Genomic DNA, 19,286 nt, shown 5'->3' on the forward strand with positions numbered 1-19,286 from the left:
GAGAACATACAATTCTTAAACACAGCTCAGGTTTTGATTTGCTGGACCTGGTCACGTGGATGCTGTGGGCACTGGAGTCTGAAGTGACCTTTTGTCCATCTCCCTGGCTGGGCTGAGTTCATGTACCACAGATGCTTTCCAGGACTGCATGCAAGGACCTGGCCTGGAGTTCTGCCACCACTTTTGGGTGCCATGGGACTGAAATAGTAAGTATTATGGAACTTAACTTCTAAGACCCTAAATCGTTTATTTGATCTAGCTTTTATTTTCAATATAAGAGGGTAAAGAATAGCAGGTACATTGAAGGAAAGAGGAAAGGTTTTGTGCAGGTAGCAGGCAGCAGCTGAATGTCCCTACCCATTAGGCACTGTCAAGAAACCTGCGAGGTATCTTGATTCAGGCTGGCATAGTCAGAATTTCTTTCTCTTGTACTGACAGAGTAATTTTTTATTTTTTTTTTTAATATATAATCAAAACCTGACTTTTATTTGAAGAAAGAATGTGGAGGAAAACTGGATCTCTAAATTCACTTTGACTCTTTCTTGGTTTTGTCAGGGCATAACTTACCATTCAACTGAATATATAATGTGACTTTCACTAGTTGGCTTTATTTAACAGCCATTTCTAGATAACTGATGAAAAAGTATTTTATTTGCATTTGATTTGAAAATGACAATTCTTATTGTCAAATTATATTCTCCAGATACTTTCATTCTCCTTGCTCAGAGGAGAATGGGAAATGATTCTTCCACCCCACCTCATTGTGGATACAAATGTTTATATTTTTGTGTGTTTGCACATACTCAAAGAATGTGAGAGAGATATTGTGAGCCATTGCTCTTCCAGTACTGTAGAGAAATGTCTTTTAATACTAATTTCATGGTGGTTGTTACCCAACACCACCAGCTGAATGTATCTTTGAGGCTGAATCTCTGCCTCGGTTAACGTTTCTTTTATCTTCAGAAATGTACATGGGTATGTGACTGTAGAAGACTTTGTACTGCATTTATGTGGCAAAAATTTGGCAGCGGGGGGCTGCAGGGTTGGTTTCCAGCAGCTTCCATGTCTGACAGAGCCAATGCCACCTGGTTCCAACATACTCTCATTGGCCAAGGCTGAGCCCAGGAGTGATGATGGTGGCACCTCTGGGATAATGTATTTAGGAAGGGGCAAATTTACTGCACAGAAGCACCTGCAGCCCAAGAGAGGAGTGAGAATGAGTGAGAGAAACAGCCCTGCAGACACCGGCCAGTGCAGAAACAGGGGAAGGTGGTCCAGCTGCCAGAGCAGACATTCCCCTGGAGGGGGACCCATCTCTGCAGCCCTTGGAGAACAGATATCCACCTGCAGCCCCATACAGGACCACACCAAACCTGAAGGATTGTCTCCTGTGGAAGGGACCCACACTGGAGCAGGGGGAAGAGTGTGAGGAGTCCTCTTCCCTTGGAGAAGGGAGTGGCAGGAACAATGTGTGATGAACTGACCACAACTCCCATTCCCTGTCCTGCTGTGCCACTGGAGGAGAGGAGGTAGAGAAATCCGGAGTGAAGTTGAGCGAGGAAGAAGTGGGGAGCGTGGAGGGGGGAGGGAAGGTCTTTGTAAGATTTGACTAGTAATAAATCAAACTAATTTCCCCAGGCTGAGTCCGTTTTACCTATGATAATAGTTGGTGATGATCTCCCTGGATGTTTTTTGATCCACAAGTTTTTCTTTCTTTGTCTCCCCTGTGCAGCTGAGGAGGGGAGTGATAGAGCAGCTTTGGGTGGGCATATGGCGTCCAGCCAGGGTCAACACATAACAATGTCAAAAGCTGTATGAATAGTAATACATTTATTTTGCATTCCAGAATTAATATGGTTTGACTTTGAATTGTTTGAATAGAAACCGTTATGTACACAGTAAGCTGCAATTTTTAAAACTATGTCAGCCTCTGGAGTTGTGAGCGTACTTACAAATCTAGGTTCATTAAAACCATTGCTCTTCATCAGGAATCTCAAAGAAAACACCAGCAGTGTGCTATGAGCTGAATGGGCTTGAAAAGCACATATTATATAGTTATTTTTAACACATACTCTATAGTTATTCTGACTCCCATAGAATAGGTATGAGGCACTGGATCTAGAGGGTCAGAGGACATAGAAGAAAATTATCTGCCCAGTGGGCCTTTCAATGACACTTTTTCTGTTGGATGGATCACCACCTTTGACATGAAAAAGAAAAGAAGGCTGGTCTTAGTGGGTGAGTCCCTTCTGAAGGGAGTACAGGGCCTCACATATGTCAACCAGCCCCATCCCACAGGGAGGTCTGCTGCCTCCCTGGGGCCCGGGTATGGGATATCACTGAGGGACTCCTTGGGCTGATTCAGCCCTGTGATTATTACCCACTGCTGATGCTCCAGGCTGGCAGTGACGAGATTGAAAAGAGGAGTGTCAGGGCAATAACAAAGGACGGGAGGGCACTGGGTCAACCACTTGGTTGATAAGGCTGGAGCACAGGTAGTGTTCTGCTCAGTCCCTTTGGTGACTGAGAAAAACATTGAAAGGAACAGGAGAGCCCACATTTTCAACAAGTGGCTCAGGGGTTGGTGTCATTGGCAGAATTTCAGGTTCCTTGATCATGGGGCAACATTTACAGCACCTGGTCTGCTGGAACTGGATGGGCACCATCTCTCTGTTAAGGGCAGAAGGATTTTAGCTCTTGAACAGGCAGAACTCATTGAGAGGGCTGTAAACTAGGTTTGAAGGGGGAAGGGGATGTAGCTGGGCTGTCTGGAAGTAGGCCCAAGGGTGGAAAGCCTGAGTTAGGGGTGAAATCAGTAGCCCAGCTGAGGTGTGTGTATACCAATGCACACAACATGGGTAACAAACAAGAGGAGCTGCAGGCCGTGGTGCAACACAGAGCTGTGATATGGTCACCATCATGGAAACATGGTGGGATATCTCACATGGCTGGAGCTCTGCACTGGATGGCTACAAGCTCTTCAGAAGAGACAGGAAAGGTGGAGGGGTGACCCTTTATATTATATAGGGACGCTTTTGGTGCCATGGGGATTGAAACTAGTGATGATGAAGTTGAATGCTTATGGGTAAGAGTTAAGAGAAAGGCCAACAAGGTTGACATCCTACTGGGAGTCTGTTATCGTCCACCCAACCAGGAAGAAGAGGTGGATGACTTATTCTATAAGCAGCTAGATAATGTTTCATGATGACCAGCCCTTGTTCTTGTAGATGACTTCAACCTGCCAGACATCTGCTGGGAACTTAATACAGCAGAAAAGAGGCAGAACATGAAGTTTTTAGAGTGTGTGGAGGACAACTTTTGTCACAGCTGGTGGGTGAGCCCACCAGGGGAGGGGCTATGTTAGATCTGTTGTTTGCAAATAGAGATGGGCTGGTGGGAGATGTGGTGGTTGGAGGCAGCTTGGGATGCAGTGATCATGAAATTATAGAATTCTCAATATTTGGTGAGATTAGGATGAACATCAATAAGACTTCTACATTGGACTTCTGGGGGGGCAGATTTTGGCCAATTTAGAAGACTGATTCAGAGAGTCCCTTGGGAAGTAGCCCTTAAAAACAAAGACGTCCAGGAAAGGTGGATGTGCTTCAAAACAGAGATCTTGAGGGCACAGGAACAGACTGTCCCTGTGTGCTGAAAGATGAGTTGACAAGGTAATCCAGAGCCTGGATGGGCAGTGAGGTTTTTAAGGAATTTAGGAATAAAAAGAGGATTTATCATCTTTGGAAGAAGGGTCAGGTTTCTCAGGAGGTATTTAAGGGGGTTGCTAGGGTATATAGGAAAAAAAATTAGGGAGTCCAAAGCTCAGTTCAAACTTAATTAGGCAACTTCTGTTAAGGATAATAAATAATGCTTCTACAGATACATTAGTGGTAAAAGGAAGCATAAGTGCAGCCTTTCTTCCTTATTCAATGAGGGAGGGAACTTAGTAACTGCAGATGAAGAGAAGGCGGAAGGGCTCAACGCCTTCTTTGCCTCAGACTTTAGTGGGAAGATGGCTTGTCCTCAGGACGACTGTCCTCTTGGGTTGGTAGATGGTGTCAGGAAGCAGAATGGTCCCCCTGTTATCCAGGAGGAGGCAGTCAGAGAACTGCTGAGACTCTCTGGATATTCATAAATCCAAGATGGGCCCAGATGGGATCCATCCCAGGGTGATGAGAGAGCTGGCACATGAGCTTGTGAAGCAGCTCTCCATCATTTATGGACAGTCCTGGCTCACTGGGGAGGTTCCAGATGACTGGAAGCTGGCCAATGTGACACCCATTCACAAAAAGGGTGGAAGGAGGATCCTGGTAATTACAGACCAGTCAGCCTGACCTCAGTACCTGGTCAGGTAATGGAGCAGTTTATATTGAGTGCCATCATGCAGCACTTACAGGATGGCCAGGGTATCAGACCCAGCCAGCATGGGTTTAGGAGGGGTAGGTTGTGTTTAACCAACCTGATCTCCTTTTATGACCAGGTGACCAGCCTGGTGGATGCAGGAAAGGCTGTGGATGTTGTCTATTTGGACTTCAGCAAGGCCTTTGACACTGTATCCCACAGCATACCCCTGGAAAAGCTGGCAGCCCTCGGCTTGGACAGGAGCACTCTGTGCTGGGTTAGGAACTGGCCGGGCCCAGAGAGCGGTGGTGAACGGTGCTGCATCCAGCTGGCAGCCAGTCACCAATGGTGTCCCTCAGGGGTCTGTGCTGGGGCCAGTTCTGTTCAATATCTTTATTGATGACATGGATAAGGGTATGGAGTCCTTCATTAGTAAATTTGCAGACAACACTAAGCTGGGAGAGTGTGTTGATGTGTTGGAAGGCAGGAGGGCTCTGCAGAGAGACCAGCAATGGTTGGATGGATGGGCAGAGTTCAATGGGATAAAGTTTAGTAAGTCCAAGTGCTGGGTCCTGCATTTTGGTCACAATAACCCCCTGCAGTGCTACAGGCTGGGGACGGTGTGGCTGGACAGTGCCCAGGCAGAAGGGGACCTGGGGGTGCTGGTGACAGCAGCTGAACTCGAGCCAGCAGTGCCCTGGTGGCCAAGAAGGCCAATGGCCCCTGGCCTGGATCAGGAATGGTGTGGCCAGCAGGAGCAGGGAGATCATTCTCCCCCTGTACTCGGCACTGGTGAGGCTGAACCTCGAGTGCTGAGTCCAGTTCTGGGCCCCTCAGTTTGGGAAGGACATTGAGACACTTCAGCGTGTCCAGAGGAGGCAACGAGGCTGGTGAGGGGCTGGGAACACAAACCCTGTGAGGAATGGCTGAGGGAGCTGGGGGTGTTTAGCCTGGAGAAAAGGAGACTCAGAGGTGACCTTATCACTCTCTACAACTTCCTGAAAGGTGTTTGTACTATTGTGAGGATCAGTCTTTTCTCCCAGGCAACAACTGACAGAACCGGAGGACACAGTCTCAACCTGCGCCATGGGAAATACAGGTTGGATATTAGCAAAAAGCTTTTTACAGAAAGAGTGATAAAATACTGGAATGTTCTGCCTGGGGAGGTGGTGGAGTGACCATCCCTAGATGTGTTTTAAAAAAGACTGGATGTGGCATTTGGTGCTATGGTCTAGTTGAGGTGTTAGGGCTGGGTTGGATTCGATCTTGAAGGTCTCTTCCAATCTAGTGATTCTGTGATTCTGTGCATCTGTTCTTACTTTTATAAATGGAAATATTTTCATGTGTGTGACCTATTTCTTTTAGATCTTTCAGTTGCTAATACAATTTTCATGTGTTTCCATGACTGTTTGATTGAAATTAACAGAAAATTAATATCTGTGAAAAATCAACCTGGTAAATTATGAAAAGGTGGAAACCTTTTTCCTGTCTTTGTCAAACTAAAGTTATACAAAATGTATCCTATCTTTACTACTCTTCTGAGAATTTATTTTATTTGGGGAGAAATTATTTTATTTTATTTGAGAAACTGAAGAATAGAGTTTTAATTTGTTTTCTCTTATAAGCAAAAACTACAGTTTGCAATTTGGTGTGCTAATTAGAGCAGCTAGATTACTCAGCCTGCCTTAAATCTCAGAGGAAATCAGGAAAAGAGGCTGGATTTAAGTATTTCTTACTGTCTCCAAGGTTTTAAATTAAAACCTCCTTTGGCTAATGAGAGAAGCTTAGAGATTCAGTTTTTATTTGGGGAAGGAGTGATGGGGAATTCTCTATTCATATTTCACTCAAAGCATGGCCTTTTGATTTAGAAAAACTACTGCACTCAAATGGTGGCCAGCAGTACTTTTAAATGTATTGGACATTGAGGTCTCTGAGAGATGCCTGAGCACAGAAAGAAATAGAATATAGAGAACCTCTTGGAACAATAAAAGATATGTTGGTGCTCTCAGGTCTTTTAACAGACATATGACTTCCGACCAAGGTAATTAGTATATTAAAAGACTCCACTTTGGGAGATGCATTTGGGTGTTCTATCATATGCTGGTTATACTAAACCTGGTCTTTATTTGCATTATTTTTCACTCTAAGTTCAAATCATAAGTGCTCTGATTTTTTTTCTCCCTATCTTTTTAAGTCTGGTTGTCTAAGTCTGGTTTAGCAATTAAAAAAAAACACTGTCACAGCTCAAACAGAGGTTTGATTTGAAACTTTTTATTATGAATAGCTTGACTGCAATGTAAATGTCTGGATACTAATGCTTGTCAACCTCAAACACTAGAAAACTTTAATATGCTGACAAAAACATGGGCTAAAAATGTCTTTTTAAATACTGTGAAAAGAATTTACTTAAATAGTGAAGAGAAAAATGTCAGTTTGTCTTGAATCGTGAAAATGAAAATTAATGAGGGTTGCTACATATGTAAATGTATTGCTTCAGAGAAATGTGACAGAGATTTTCTCTCTCCATCTGCAGTGAGGAGAAAACATCCATAGAATTTGTTTTTGTGAATCATTAGCGAAGCATATCTAAGAGTGATTAATGGATAGAATAGGAAGAGCAGCTTTATGTTAGGGCAAAATTTTACCTTCATCAGCCAGGTTTTTCCTAGCTTTCTACACCAAAATACTAGGCTTAACTACATGAGTAAAATAAACTTACCTAGCAGCAGTGTTATAAATAATCAGATTAGATAGGTGCATTAAGAATAAATAACTTTACGATGGAAACCTCTGTATCCCACTGTTTGGATATCAGTACCCTTTCCTAGTAAAGAGCATGGTAATACAATGTGTTAATCTTGTGTGAATCATATTTTTTTGTTGTAACTCACCTGATTTCTGGTTGCTTGCAATCATATGGCTGTGATTATTGAGTTTTAGATCATATTTCAGTTGCAACAAAATGCTAAGTTAATGATAGAAGGATCACATGCAGCTTAAAAGTAGCTACAGAGTTGTGAAAAATCAAAATGTGCTAATCGCTTTAATCATCTACTAATTTTCTTAGAATTAATGAAGGTTTAAGCCAGATGTAGTGTAAGGAAATCAAAGTGATTTTATGATGAACCCATGATATTGTGACTTTGAACTGCAAGATTAAAACTACTTGTAGTTGTATGTTTGTCAGGTTGCAGACAAGAGTGACTGAGCAAGGCTGCCCAGAACATCAGAGCAGGGGAGAGGAGAGCTGCTGCCTGGGTGGGTCACTCCACCCTTCACACGCAGGGGTGATTACCAGTGCTGCACCATGTTATAACTATTATTTCCACACACAAGATATACTCTGTTCTATTTCAGGTCTAAATCTCTACAGTGGAAATCTTTCTAAAAACTGAAATAACAGATATCTAACATGAACTCATAAGGGCTTTCAGACGCACATGGGTCATGTTGGCTTACTTAGGTGGAAGGAAGACCTTACCCTCGTGCTATCCTTACTGTGGGCTCTCTGCTAAACAGTATCTCTTTGTTTAAATAATTTTATTCTATTGAGAGCAAGGGAAGGCAAGGTACAATTTGACATGACAGGAAAGCTGAAAGTACAGAAAATTGCTTACATCCTTTCTGGAATCTCATTATGCAGTGTACCTGGTAATATATCTAGAAGTTTTACTGTTAAATACTTAGGTATTTGCAACGTTAATAAAGATGCTGCAGCAAATTCTACACATTGACACTTTACTATAACTCCTGTAAATACTTGTTGTATTTGCCTTTCTTTAAATTAATATGTGATTTCATTTTCTAAAAATTATTTTGGCAAAATGGGATAATTTTTTGCAGGTTAATTGTCAGACACAAACACCATAAAAACTATACAGGGTGACCAACATCCATCCTGGAGAGTTTTTCTCAAAAATTTTACTCAATTCTCTGAAATACCTTTTATACTGTATTCTTACTTTCAGTATTCAGGCAGAAAGAAGGGTCACCCAGAGCAAGTTGCACAGAATTACATGTAGGCAGGTTTTGAATATCTCCAGAGAAGGAGACTCCAGGTCTGGAATTTAAATTTGAAGTGGGAATTCATTGCCTTAAAAAAAGTCATTATGACCAATGGTTATAAACTGATGAGTTTGACAGACCCTAATATGCAGGGAAAAACATCTGAAATTAAAAACAACCACCTGGATCACTTCACCAGCAACCCAGAATTAAATGAAGTTGCATTCAAAATTTTAGCACAAAATTAAGTTTTGCAATTCATTGACACCCAGTATTCTTAAAAAGTCTTTACAACTAGGGGTGTAGATCTATATAAAAAAATAATGTTGACATCTATACTCATGTGTATAGAATTCAGTGAAGTATTGAGTAATACGCTTTATTTTATAATCTACAAGCCAGCTGAAGTCCAGAGAAATTTTTTTTTGTGTTACAGAATCCTGGTGATTTTTATAGCCTCATTATATTAGGAATATTCAGTACAATTCTGTGTTAATGATAGAATTGTAACTAGAGAAGACATTGGGATAATGTGCAATTAAGTTTCATAATGTGTTGAAGATCCACATGCATCGAAGAGATTAAAGAACCCCAACCTTAGTTTGTCACAAATATGAAATTAAGGATCTTCATTGCCCCAAACACGCAGAACTGTAGAGTTCAACAACCATTGTGCCTCCATTAAACTGAGTGTGTAATGTGCAGACCAATGATGAATCAAATAAAAAATGCATTAATGGCTATTTCAGGCTCTGAAATGAGCCTAGTGTGAGGTTAATGCTTATCATTCTACATGCTGGTTTAAGCTTTGCAAGGAATCAAAGAAAGCTTTATACAAATTAGCGCTAAGTTAGTCTAGTTTAGAAACTTTTTTCATAGTTTTGTTAGTCATAAAAGGAAACAAAATTTTACCGATACTTGTAAAGAAACATTTTATTGGCTGCCTCGCCGAGGGAGGCTGGTGAGCAAATACAGCAGCAGCTTTGCCCTTCTGTCAAACAAAGCCAGATTTTTAAATCATTAGAAAGTGATTACAGAAAAAAACAATGAAAGAAGTAGGTAAAAATAACCATTATACCAGCATCTGTGGTTTCTGAACTTTGATAGTTCTTATTCCCAGAATATCTTGCATAGAGGGAAGCCACTGCTGGTGGAACATGAGCTTCTAAAGTGGAAGATACTATGGAAGTGCTTTGATTTATAATTAATACAGTGCAAGTGCAGTAGCATGCCAGTTCTTTCAGACTACTTTTACAGAGCTAGGGAACTACAGAAGGGACTGAATTTAATCTTGGAAAAGGTGAACAGTTTTCATTGCACTTGCAGATTAAAGGGTGTAGATCACAATTTTTTATTTTATCTTTTTTTAATTTACCCTGCAAAACAGAGCTGTGCTTATATCAGATGATGAGAGGAATCTCACATTGACAGACAGTTTTACTAAAGGTTTGATATAGAAAGCGTAGTTGTTTCATAGCTGTAGAAGGAAACATGCAGGCAATGTCACTTCCAGGAGGATTTCTGATTTGAAGTATTTGGAAATTTCTCCTCTTGTGGCATTACCGTGACCATGTCTTTTCTCAAATGGGCTGTGACAAAATGTAAATCTTGCAACTTTAAGTGTTGGCACTTTCATCTTAAAATTGGAAGTTACCAAGAAAATTTAGGAGTAAAAGTTTGAAAGGTTTAGGACTTGAATTGCAGAATTTGTCAGCCTGCAGCAATGTCACCAAAGTTGGTGCAAAATACAGTATTGTAAAACTTAATCATGTGAAATTCAAATCAGTTATTGAATTTGCCAATATCTTACCAGAAAATAATCACTTAATCAGGAATAGAACCTTAAGGGTATTGTGAAACTTTTCTCTTTGAGCCATTATAATGTTTGGAGTCAGTCATGAATTACCAATTATTAATTGCAATGCTGGAGACAGATGACCTGCCTCAAAATAGATGCACATGAGTACTGGTTTCAAGCTCTGGCTGGTGAGAGCTGATTCAGATGTTGCAAATTCAGAGAAAGCAAGACTGAAGACTGTTTGGAAAAAGTGTGAATGTGGTGCAGTTTAGGCTTTAAGAAAGCTACCAAAATTTACTTTGTGGATTTCTCACGAGAGTCATATCAAAAAGACTACAATGTCCAGAAAATTTGTGCATCATTTCATATATTTGCAAATGCTGGCATTCAGCACTTACAAAAAGGTAACTTTAGCATGTCACCCACTTTTCCCTATTTTGTGATGCTGTTCCATTTGATTCCACTCTTAGTCATACATATACCAGTCTTACTAAACACATATTCATTGGTTCAGTTTGCATACTTAGTTCTGCTAAGACCCCAGTCAATGTAGGACAGAGGCTATCATATACATGTGATAATTTTATCCAGGGTCCTTTTAATATACTGAAGCTAAATTTATTCCTTTGAAGGCTGGAGTACAAAATACCTGTAATTTGTGCATTGAGATACAAGTGACTACTTTTTATACATTCCCTATTTTCATTTTTCTCATGCCATTTTTACTGGCTCCAGGCTACACAAAATGTTGTGCACAGGCCTATGTAAGTATTGTCTAGTTGAAAGTGACTCATGTTTTTGGCATACTTTAAAGTGTACAAAAGGTAGGAGAATACCTACCTGCTGGAAAAACTTGTAAAGGAATACTAAAAGGGCTGGATTTAGAAATCTCACAGCATTCTGCTCAGGATTTCCTATGAGATGCCATTTACCTCTGTAACAAAGTCATTGAAGTGGATCAAAAGAGTAAGCACATTATTTTTACTGATAATACTTAGTCTAGGATTATGCTGAAAACATGAGATACATGCTGCATGTTTAATATAGAAGATAAGATTTATCAGTACACACTTGTTGTAGAGCTTCAGAGTTCCCAGGAAGGTTTTCTTACTGGCAGAGTTATCTGTGGTAATAATAAGAACTTGTATTTTGGGGTGGGTAAAACAAGCTCCTGGTGCTTAGTGAACTATAGCATTTTTCACTAAGGAACAGTGGAGAACAATTTGTCTCTAGTGGAGTAATGTCACCTAAAATAGTGCAGTATATGTCCTTCTCTGGATAATAAATTGTATTATGATGGACTACGGGCTAATTTGGATAGGGTTCATCAGATAGTGAAAGGGTTGAAGGCACTGCAATTGTGCTGATTTACAAGAGTCAAGATTTTTCCAATCTCTATAACCAGTCTCTGAGACTGTATTAAAATGTTCCAGCATTACCACAGTATACCAATGGAAAATAAGCAGGGAATTTATTATCCTTGTGGGAAAAAGAAGGTGTATTGAATTTGTGTGGGAAGTTTTTGGCAGTGAGTGGTACTGCATTGTTTACTTCTGTGAGAAGCTGCCAAAAGCTTCCCCCATGTCCAACAGAGCCAGCAGCATTCAGCTCCAGGATGGACCTGCCACCGGCCAAGGCTGGGCCCAGCAGTGACAGTGGCAGTGCCTGTGGCATAACAGATTTTAGAAAGGGAAAAAACTGCTGTGCAACAGCAGCTGGAAGAGAGGAGCTGGAGTATGTGAGAGAAACAGCCATGCAGACACTCAGGTCATTGCAGGAGGAGGGGCAGGAGGTGCTCCAGATGCCAGAGCAGAGGTTCCCCTGCAGCCCCTGGTGCTGCCCTTGGAGAGGCAGGTGTGCCTCTGCAGCACCTGGGGGTCCATGGGGAGCAGGGATCCAGCTGCAGCCCAGGGAGGAGCCCACACCAGAGCAGGGAGATGCCCAAAGGAGGCTGTGACCCCATGGGAAACCCGTGTTGAAGCAGGTCTTTTGTCAGGACATGTGACCCCAGGGAGAGAGGAGAGCAAGCTGGAGCAGGGGAAGAGTGTGGAGAGAACTTTGAGTCTTCTGGCTTTTCTCAGTACTGAGTCTTTACTAAAGTGGAACTGTTTGCTCTTATAAATAGGCAGAAATACTGAGGTGCTCTGCAGTGGTGGAGCTTTTTTGGTGTGTTGCAAAGCCTGATGTCACAGTCCTCTGTATGTATCAATTCTGAGAATTCTGTTAAAGTCAAAATTTTTACCAGGATTGCACAATTTCTTACAGACTACTGTGACAATTTTAAACATAAAAAATATTTGTTCTTCTGAGGTAAAAAAGTATATTCCAGAGAAATTTTGGTTTTACTTACATTCATTCAGCATCACATACAGACACACACAAAAAATGCCCATGAAGAAGTGTATTCAAAATAATTACCCCTCACAAAAATGCAGCTGATACTGGATGTATTACTTGAAAGTCTGTGCTTTCAATTTTCAGTGCTTTGAAAATCAGGTGCTTTTCAAAATATTAACTGTCAAATATAAATTCAGCTTGTAATTAGCACTTGCTGGTTACTGATTAGGCTTTCAAGTTGTGTACTCTAAAAAGAAACTCTTAATATATATGTTAATTATACTTATGTGTAAAATTCTGTATAGAATTATATTTTATTATACTCTCGAGTCTTTAAAATGTATAATTAAAAGATAGTAAATATTTTAAAATATGATGCTGGATTTTAAACATGGCATCCTTAATCTTCTACTATTTTATGTCATCTTATACAATATTCTTAAACATGTAATGCTATCCTCACACTGAAAAATGCCAAATTTTTCTTAGCCTCCCCACTGACCTATTTTAAACCAGTTGTCCATTCCTCATATCTTACAGCAGTACAATATCAGGTAGTCCAGAAGCACTCTTAGTATTGAATGAGAGGAGACAGGAGGCACCATGTCAGATGCACTTTTAGATAATTTTCTTCTTTTATTTTTGTTTGCTAGGTAGATATTGAAATTTTGAATTTTTAATAATCAGTGATGCCTCTGCAACACTGGATTGTCATGATTCTTGATACAGTCTTTCATGCTTCTTTTAAACCTAAAAAAGTAAAGCAGCCTTTTTCAGAGGTATTTAACTGTACGTGTATTTCTGATAAAGACTTTTGTAACATTGAACATAAAAAGGAGAACCTTTATTCTGAAAAATCATTACTATAGTATGCAACCTCTGATTTATAACTGTCATCAAGTTTTACCTCCAACATTATTATTCTAAAGTAGCATATTTATCAATAAATAAATTTCAGTATATTTTTTATAGGGGAATTAAATCACTTTGAAGTTGTTCAAGATGTTTCTGTTGCGCAGTGAATATATTGAATTGGCTATGCAGCCTTTTGTATAATCCTACAAAATTGGCATCCTTTTTCAATACCAAGTAAAAGTTTTTCTTTTTGTATATTCACATACTCTTTGGTTGGAGTAGTTGAATATTGTATGAGCAAAGGTTGAGAAGACTCATGCAGAAGTGAAATAAATAACCTCTAGGTAACTGACCCCACTTTCTTACTCATTAGTTCAAACGTTTACAAATTTTAAAAGCAAAATTATGTCGTGCTTAATGCAGTGTAAGTAGTAAAAATAATAATAAAAAAAAAAGCGCCTAACATTTTATGTACAAAGAGGTGAACATCAGAAATATAATCAAAGACAAAACCAGAGTTGGAATAGCCTCCTATCATGATAAGAAATGGGAGAGATGAATGATTGTATCTGAAATGGACAAAGAACATGAGCTTCTCGATTGCAGAATAATAATGAGGTGGTCAGAAAGAGATTGGAGAGAAAAGTGAATTTAAGTTGAATCCCTACAGTGTTGCATTCATAATTCTTTAGGAGCCAGTGAGAATGACAGAGTATGAAAGGAATTAAGAAAGAAAAAATGAGGAATCTGACCTGGGAAATGTTCCTTGAGCTTCTCAACTGTGCCTAATTTTTTTTTAACACAGTGATTTATTCTGAACTTCAGAGAAAAAAGCTGAATGCAGGAACATAACACCAAAGGTTCCAGTATGAGAGAGGTTCCTCAGTGCAGAACACTGCTGTCAGTAAGACACTGAAGAAGGGCATTTGTGTATTTAAGCCTTGTTTCGGCTGTGCTGTTTTTCTGTCTGCCTCATCTAGCTTGCATACCATGTCACAGGCAATGTTCCTAATGTACAAAAGTAATTATAAAATAAAGTCAAAAGCAAGTGTTTGACATTTTGTTTTATTAATTGTTCAGGTGGTTTAGCTTTCTGATTTTTTAATCAATTTTTATGTATGAGTAGAAGGTTAATGTAGAACATTTCATGTCATGAAACCCATGATAGCTGGCCTAAAAGACTTTATTTGTACTTTTGGGAAAGCAAGGTAATTTCTAAACTTCTTAAAGGATCACGTTATCTTCTTCTAATTGTGGGTTTGTTTTTTTTATTACAGCTTTATAAAAAATTATGTAGAGTCTTTTCATTCAGACTTACCATTACCAGCAGTGTAAAAGTGCATTGCTTTGACGTCTTTGTCAGTTCTGAATGTATTCAGGTAACTCTGTGTTAATTCAGGTAACTGACCCTGCAAAGGCAAGTTAAAGGTTTTCTAAGTTTAGATAGACTGGTTACCCTTCACACCTATGCTGCCTTCATTATGATTGCCCACTGTGTTTTGATATATATTTCTAATTTTATGTTCCTTTTCTTTTCATAGATGCACTTTAGAATCTCACTCTTTAGCACAATCTTTTTCATTTTACAGTATCCTGTTTTTAAATACCCATTTACTAATTATCTGGACCAGATAATCCTGATGCTGGTGTAAATTGGTGGTGACCTCTTGAAAATCCTTTGGCTGCACCAGAGCAAAATTATTGAAAGTGGGAGAAAAATCAGAGTATGAGATTCTAACATAGTTAAATTAGCTATTCTCCAGGATAGAGGGCTTGCATTCATTTCCCCACTAAGTATAGCAATACATTAATTTGGGCTATTTCACTTATAAGGATCCTTGCTTCATTGAGAGTAATAAACCATCATCTGTAATTTACAAAGCAGAGTGATTTAACTGCTTCATCTTTATGTAATTCTGAGTCTGATCATCTGTGGGCAAAGCATCTCTGATTAAAGTCTTTTGTAACATCACATGACAGTATGCTGTTATCTTGCTCTGAGTTTTATTGATTGGGAAATGTGAGTGTTTCAGTAGTGAAAACAGTTGAGATCAGCTAAAAGCATACACAAAACAACTCTGTTTCCCTGAAAAAGGAAAGAATTTAGCATTCAAGGGGTTAGACTGCTACAAAAGTGACAGTACATTCACATGTTCAGAGGGTTGTAGAACCACTGTGATTGTCATTAAGCCAGCATATTCTGTGCTTTAGGTTTTGCTTTGAAATCTAAAGAACTCACTGATAACAGCAATGATTATATTTTCCACTTTGGCCAGCAGTTTTGTCAGTCTCCAGATCTTAGACTGAGTAATAGAGTGTTGAAACCTTCCCCCTCTATCAAATTGGTGTAATTTTCAAAGAACGTAGATGGGGAGGTAAAAGTGATTAGCAACCTTCCTGCTTTGGTCTTGTTATCAAACTTTTTGAGGTAATAAAAGTAACCATAGCAGGAAAATGCTACCATAATCCCTCCAATTAACATAGTTTTAATTATGACACAATTATCTGTAAACCCTCTCACATCTGGTATGCAGCTTGGTCCTATTCTTGTCTGATAATCAACACTGGTATAATCTGGCTAAATAATGGATGCCACTTAGAGACAACTAAGAAAGTAAACTACCAGAGAAGATTTTAGAACCACATCTGACAGATAACTCAAGTATCCTTTCATACTGCTGTACTTGGTTTCTCTCCCTGCAGATCTACATCTCTATCCTGTCTCCATTCTATCAATGTTTTGTGTCAGCAGGAAGACCTTATTTACCTCAAGAAGCAAAATGATACTGCTTTTACTTTTAGTGACAGACTAGAAAGAAACTTGCAGAACAAACCATCTTTTTTATGTCCTTGAGATCTGAGTCCTGTACCAACTTGGAAATGCATATTTATGATTTCTGAGAAATTCTCTATGACTCAAGCTCTAGGGTAGAAATAAAACAGAAAAACCAGATGCACTCACATTATTACAAGATTGATTGAATAGCAATAAAAATCTGATAGAATAACATGCAGCTTTTAAAGAGAAAATGGAGAAAAATATGAATTACTGTAATAGTCCAAGGTGACATCTTATTTTTAATCTTTGAAATGATTTTGTTCAAAAAGAGTAATATTTAATTTTTTTCATTTTGATGCTCAGGCTTTTCTGACTGCAAGGCATCAATGAAAATGTATCTAACTGTGTGACTTTTCCTTAAGGTGCTGTCAATAAAGCTGGCTATTGTGGAATTATTAAATGTCTTCAGTAGTTGTTACCACACAAGAAGTTTTATTGAAGTGGTCTGAACTAGAATATCAAATTATATTGTGGAGCCCTTCATTAAGGGGATAACAAAGCTAATGATCCCTATTGACCCAATTTTATTTCAGATAAAGTACAATTAGTACTAGGATAATAAACTTAAGAAAACTGAAGAATTTTGTTTTTGTTTTGTAGAGAAATTAGTGTTACCCTTGTGTGTGCGTGCCAACTGTGAGTGGCACTATTTTCTGTGAATCAGACCTCTGTCTAATTGCAAGTCTTCAGGTGGTGGGGCTCTCAAAAATCAATATTAGTAATGTCTTCTGATAACAATCCTGAGAAAGACTAACATGAGCTCTTCAGTAATCCTTGTTATTTTCAGGTCGAATAGAATCTATTTCCTTTCTCACTCCATAGAAGAGGTGCCTCTCTTTAAGGGTTAAGGATGGATGAAAACCCAGGGCATCTTTAAAGAGATTTCTCTTCCACATCTATCTTATTTGACTTCAGGACAAAATGATCTCATATAATCTTTCTAATTCCAGCATCAAAATGAATGGCAGATTATACTAATCTTTCACTAACCATGCAGAGTAGAAAAGTCAATATTAGTCATACCACATCTGTCCTTTAAAAGGCAGTGGTTGTGCTTAACTTCTTGTCTTATGTGGTCCTGCAATGAATAACCTTGTATTATTTTTAACTATGTCCTTAAGCAGAACCCAGTGAAGCCAAGCAGAACCCTTTTTATGACTTTAGAGTGCTTTGGATCTATCCATTGTCTAAATATGGCCTTTTTATTGTTCCAAATCAATAAATCTGTTGCTCTGGCACATTTTCAAGTGCTACCCTTGAAATAGTTGCTTATTCACCAAACGGCCTCTTTATAGCAAATCACAGTGTTGCCAAATTGCTTTGGGTTTACTTTGCATTGATAAATCACCATTTTGTGAGTATAATAGATCTTTAAAATTAAACATGTCTTGCGTGCTGGCTGGTCCCACTCAGGGTTGCAGTCAGTGGCTGGATGTCTGAGTGGGGAGCAGTGACAGGAGGCATCCTCAGCAGTCAGTGCTGGGCTTGCACTCTTTAACAGTGGCAGGGACAGTGGCTTTGAGGGCACCCTCAGCGAGTTTGACAGCATTGAGTGTGTGGAGTGACTGACGTGCTGGAGGGAAGGGATTCCAGCCCAGAGGGACCCTGATGGGCTCGGGCTGTGGGCTCTTGGGAGCCTCATAAAGTTCAACAAGGCCAAGTGCAAAGTCCTGCACCTGAGGGCAGCTCAAGCACAAGCCCAAGCACAAACACAGGCTGGGCAGAGAATGGATTGAGAGCAGCCCTGAGGAGAAGGACTTTGGGCTTCTGAGGGATAAACAGCCCACCTTGATCTGGCAACATTCCCGTGCAGCCCAGAAAACCAAAGGTGCCCTGGGCTGCACCAAAAAGCAGCGCTGGCAGCAGGTCCAAGGAGGTGATTCTGCCCCTCTTGACATCAGGAAAACTCAGAGCTGTGAAAGTGATGAAACCTGCTTATTCCTGCTTCAGCTCTCAAAAGTAGTTGCTGAAGATCAGTGGTACTTTTGAGTTGTTTTTGAGCTCTGCAAATTACCTGGTTTGGATTTTTAATGCCTCGTGTACTGTTACAATGGCTTAGACTTCAAAAAAGAAAATAGCTACTCCACTAGAGTTCCACTAGAAAGCATGTGACTTGTTCAGGTAACTGACATTCTCTCTGGATTTTAAACCATAAAAAAGGACATCAAGATGCTTTATGAGGAGTACTTGTTCATGGTAGAAACAGTATCTTGCTATATTTTAATTGAATTCTTGCCAGCAGTTTTTTTTCGCTTTAGCTGTGAACTGGAACATCAGCTTAACTGAGAAAAATTGTACTTCCATGAGCAAATAATGGGAAATTCAATAGTCCCTGTGACTGACTAGCTGGGGATTTCTACCTTCCAGGAACATGTCTCTGAGTATTTCTAGGTCTGTAGAAGTTTATAGCTGAATGGAAAGCTTGTTTCCTGGAAAATGTTCAACAGGTACAGTGATGGCAGCCCTTAATGTTTAGGAAAGATTTTTTTGGTAAGTTCTGAAGTGTTCAACTTATTAAAGCAGATTTTCTTGCCCTTGTATTTAAAGCTTTCATGGTAGTATTTTGTTCCATGAGTAGATTTTGGGTTTGAGGAAAAGCTGACTGTTCAGACAGTGAACATCTATTCTGAACTGTGGGAAGGTAAACAGTGACACCATCTATCTAGTGAAACTGTCCAGAACAGACCAAAGTGAGGACTTCAACAGGAGGAACAAAAACATCTCCTTTGGGATATAACTTCTGTAGTATCAATTCTTGTCACAGTACAGCAGTCCAGCCTTTCTTAGGCACTCTGTTTCTAAAGCAATCACTTTGTGAACAAAACTTAAACATAATTTTATTATTGATTATTTTGAAGTGTGCTAGTTTACTTCAGAATATTTATGAATGTTGCACTTCATTATGGGATCTTCCTTTTTCCTTGTATTTTTCTAGCTGCACACATTAGGCTAGAAGTGACCTCACGAAAAACTGGGTTGGAGTTTAGGTCAATGTGTGGAGCTCTGCTCTTGCCAAGGTTTTCTGTGATTCCCCTCAAATGTAAAACATAGCTAGAGGATAGCAAACCAGAGCCCTATAATTTCCAGCTGCTGAAACTCATGCTGCTTGGT

Source organism: Pseudopodoces humilis, chromosome 15 (assembly GCF_049639895.1).
Source record: "Pseudopodoces humilis isolate 2021_Gansu_Grassland_sample_001 chromosome 15, ASM4963989v1, whole genome shotgun sequence".
In the NCBI taxonomy this organism is placed as follows: domain Eukaryota; kingdom Metazoa; phylum Chordata; class Aves; order Passeriformes; family Paridae; genus Pseudopodoces; species Pseudopodoces humilis.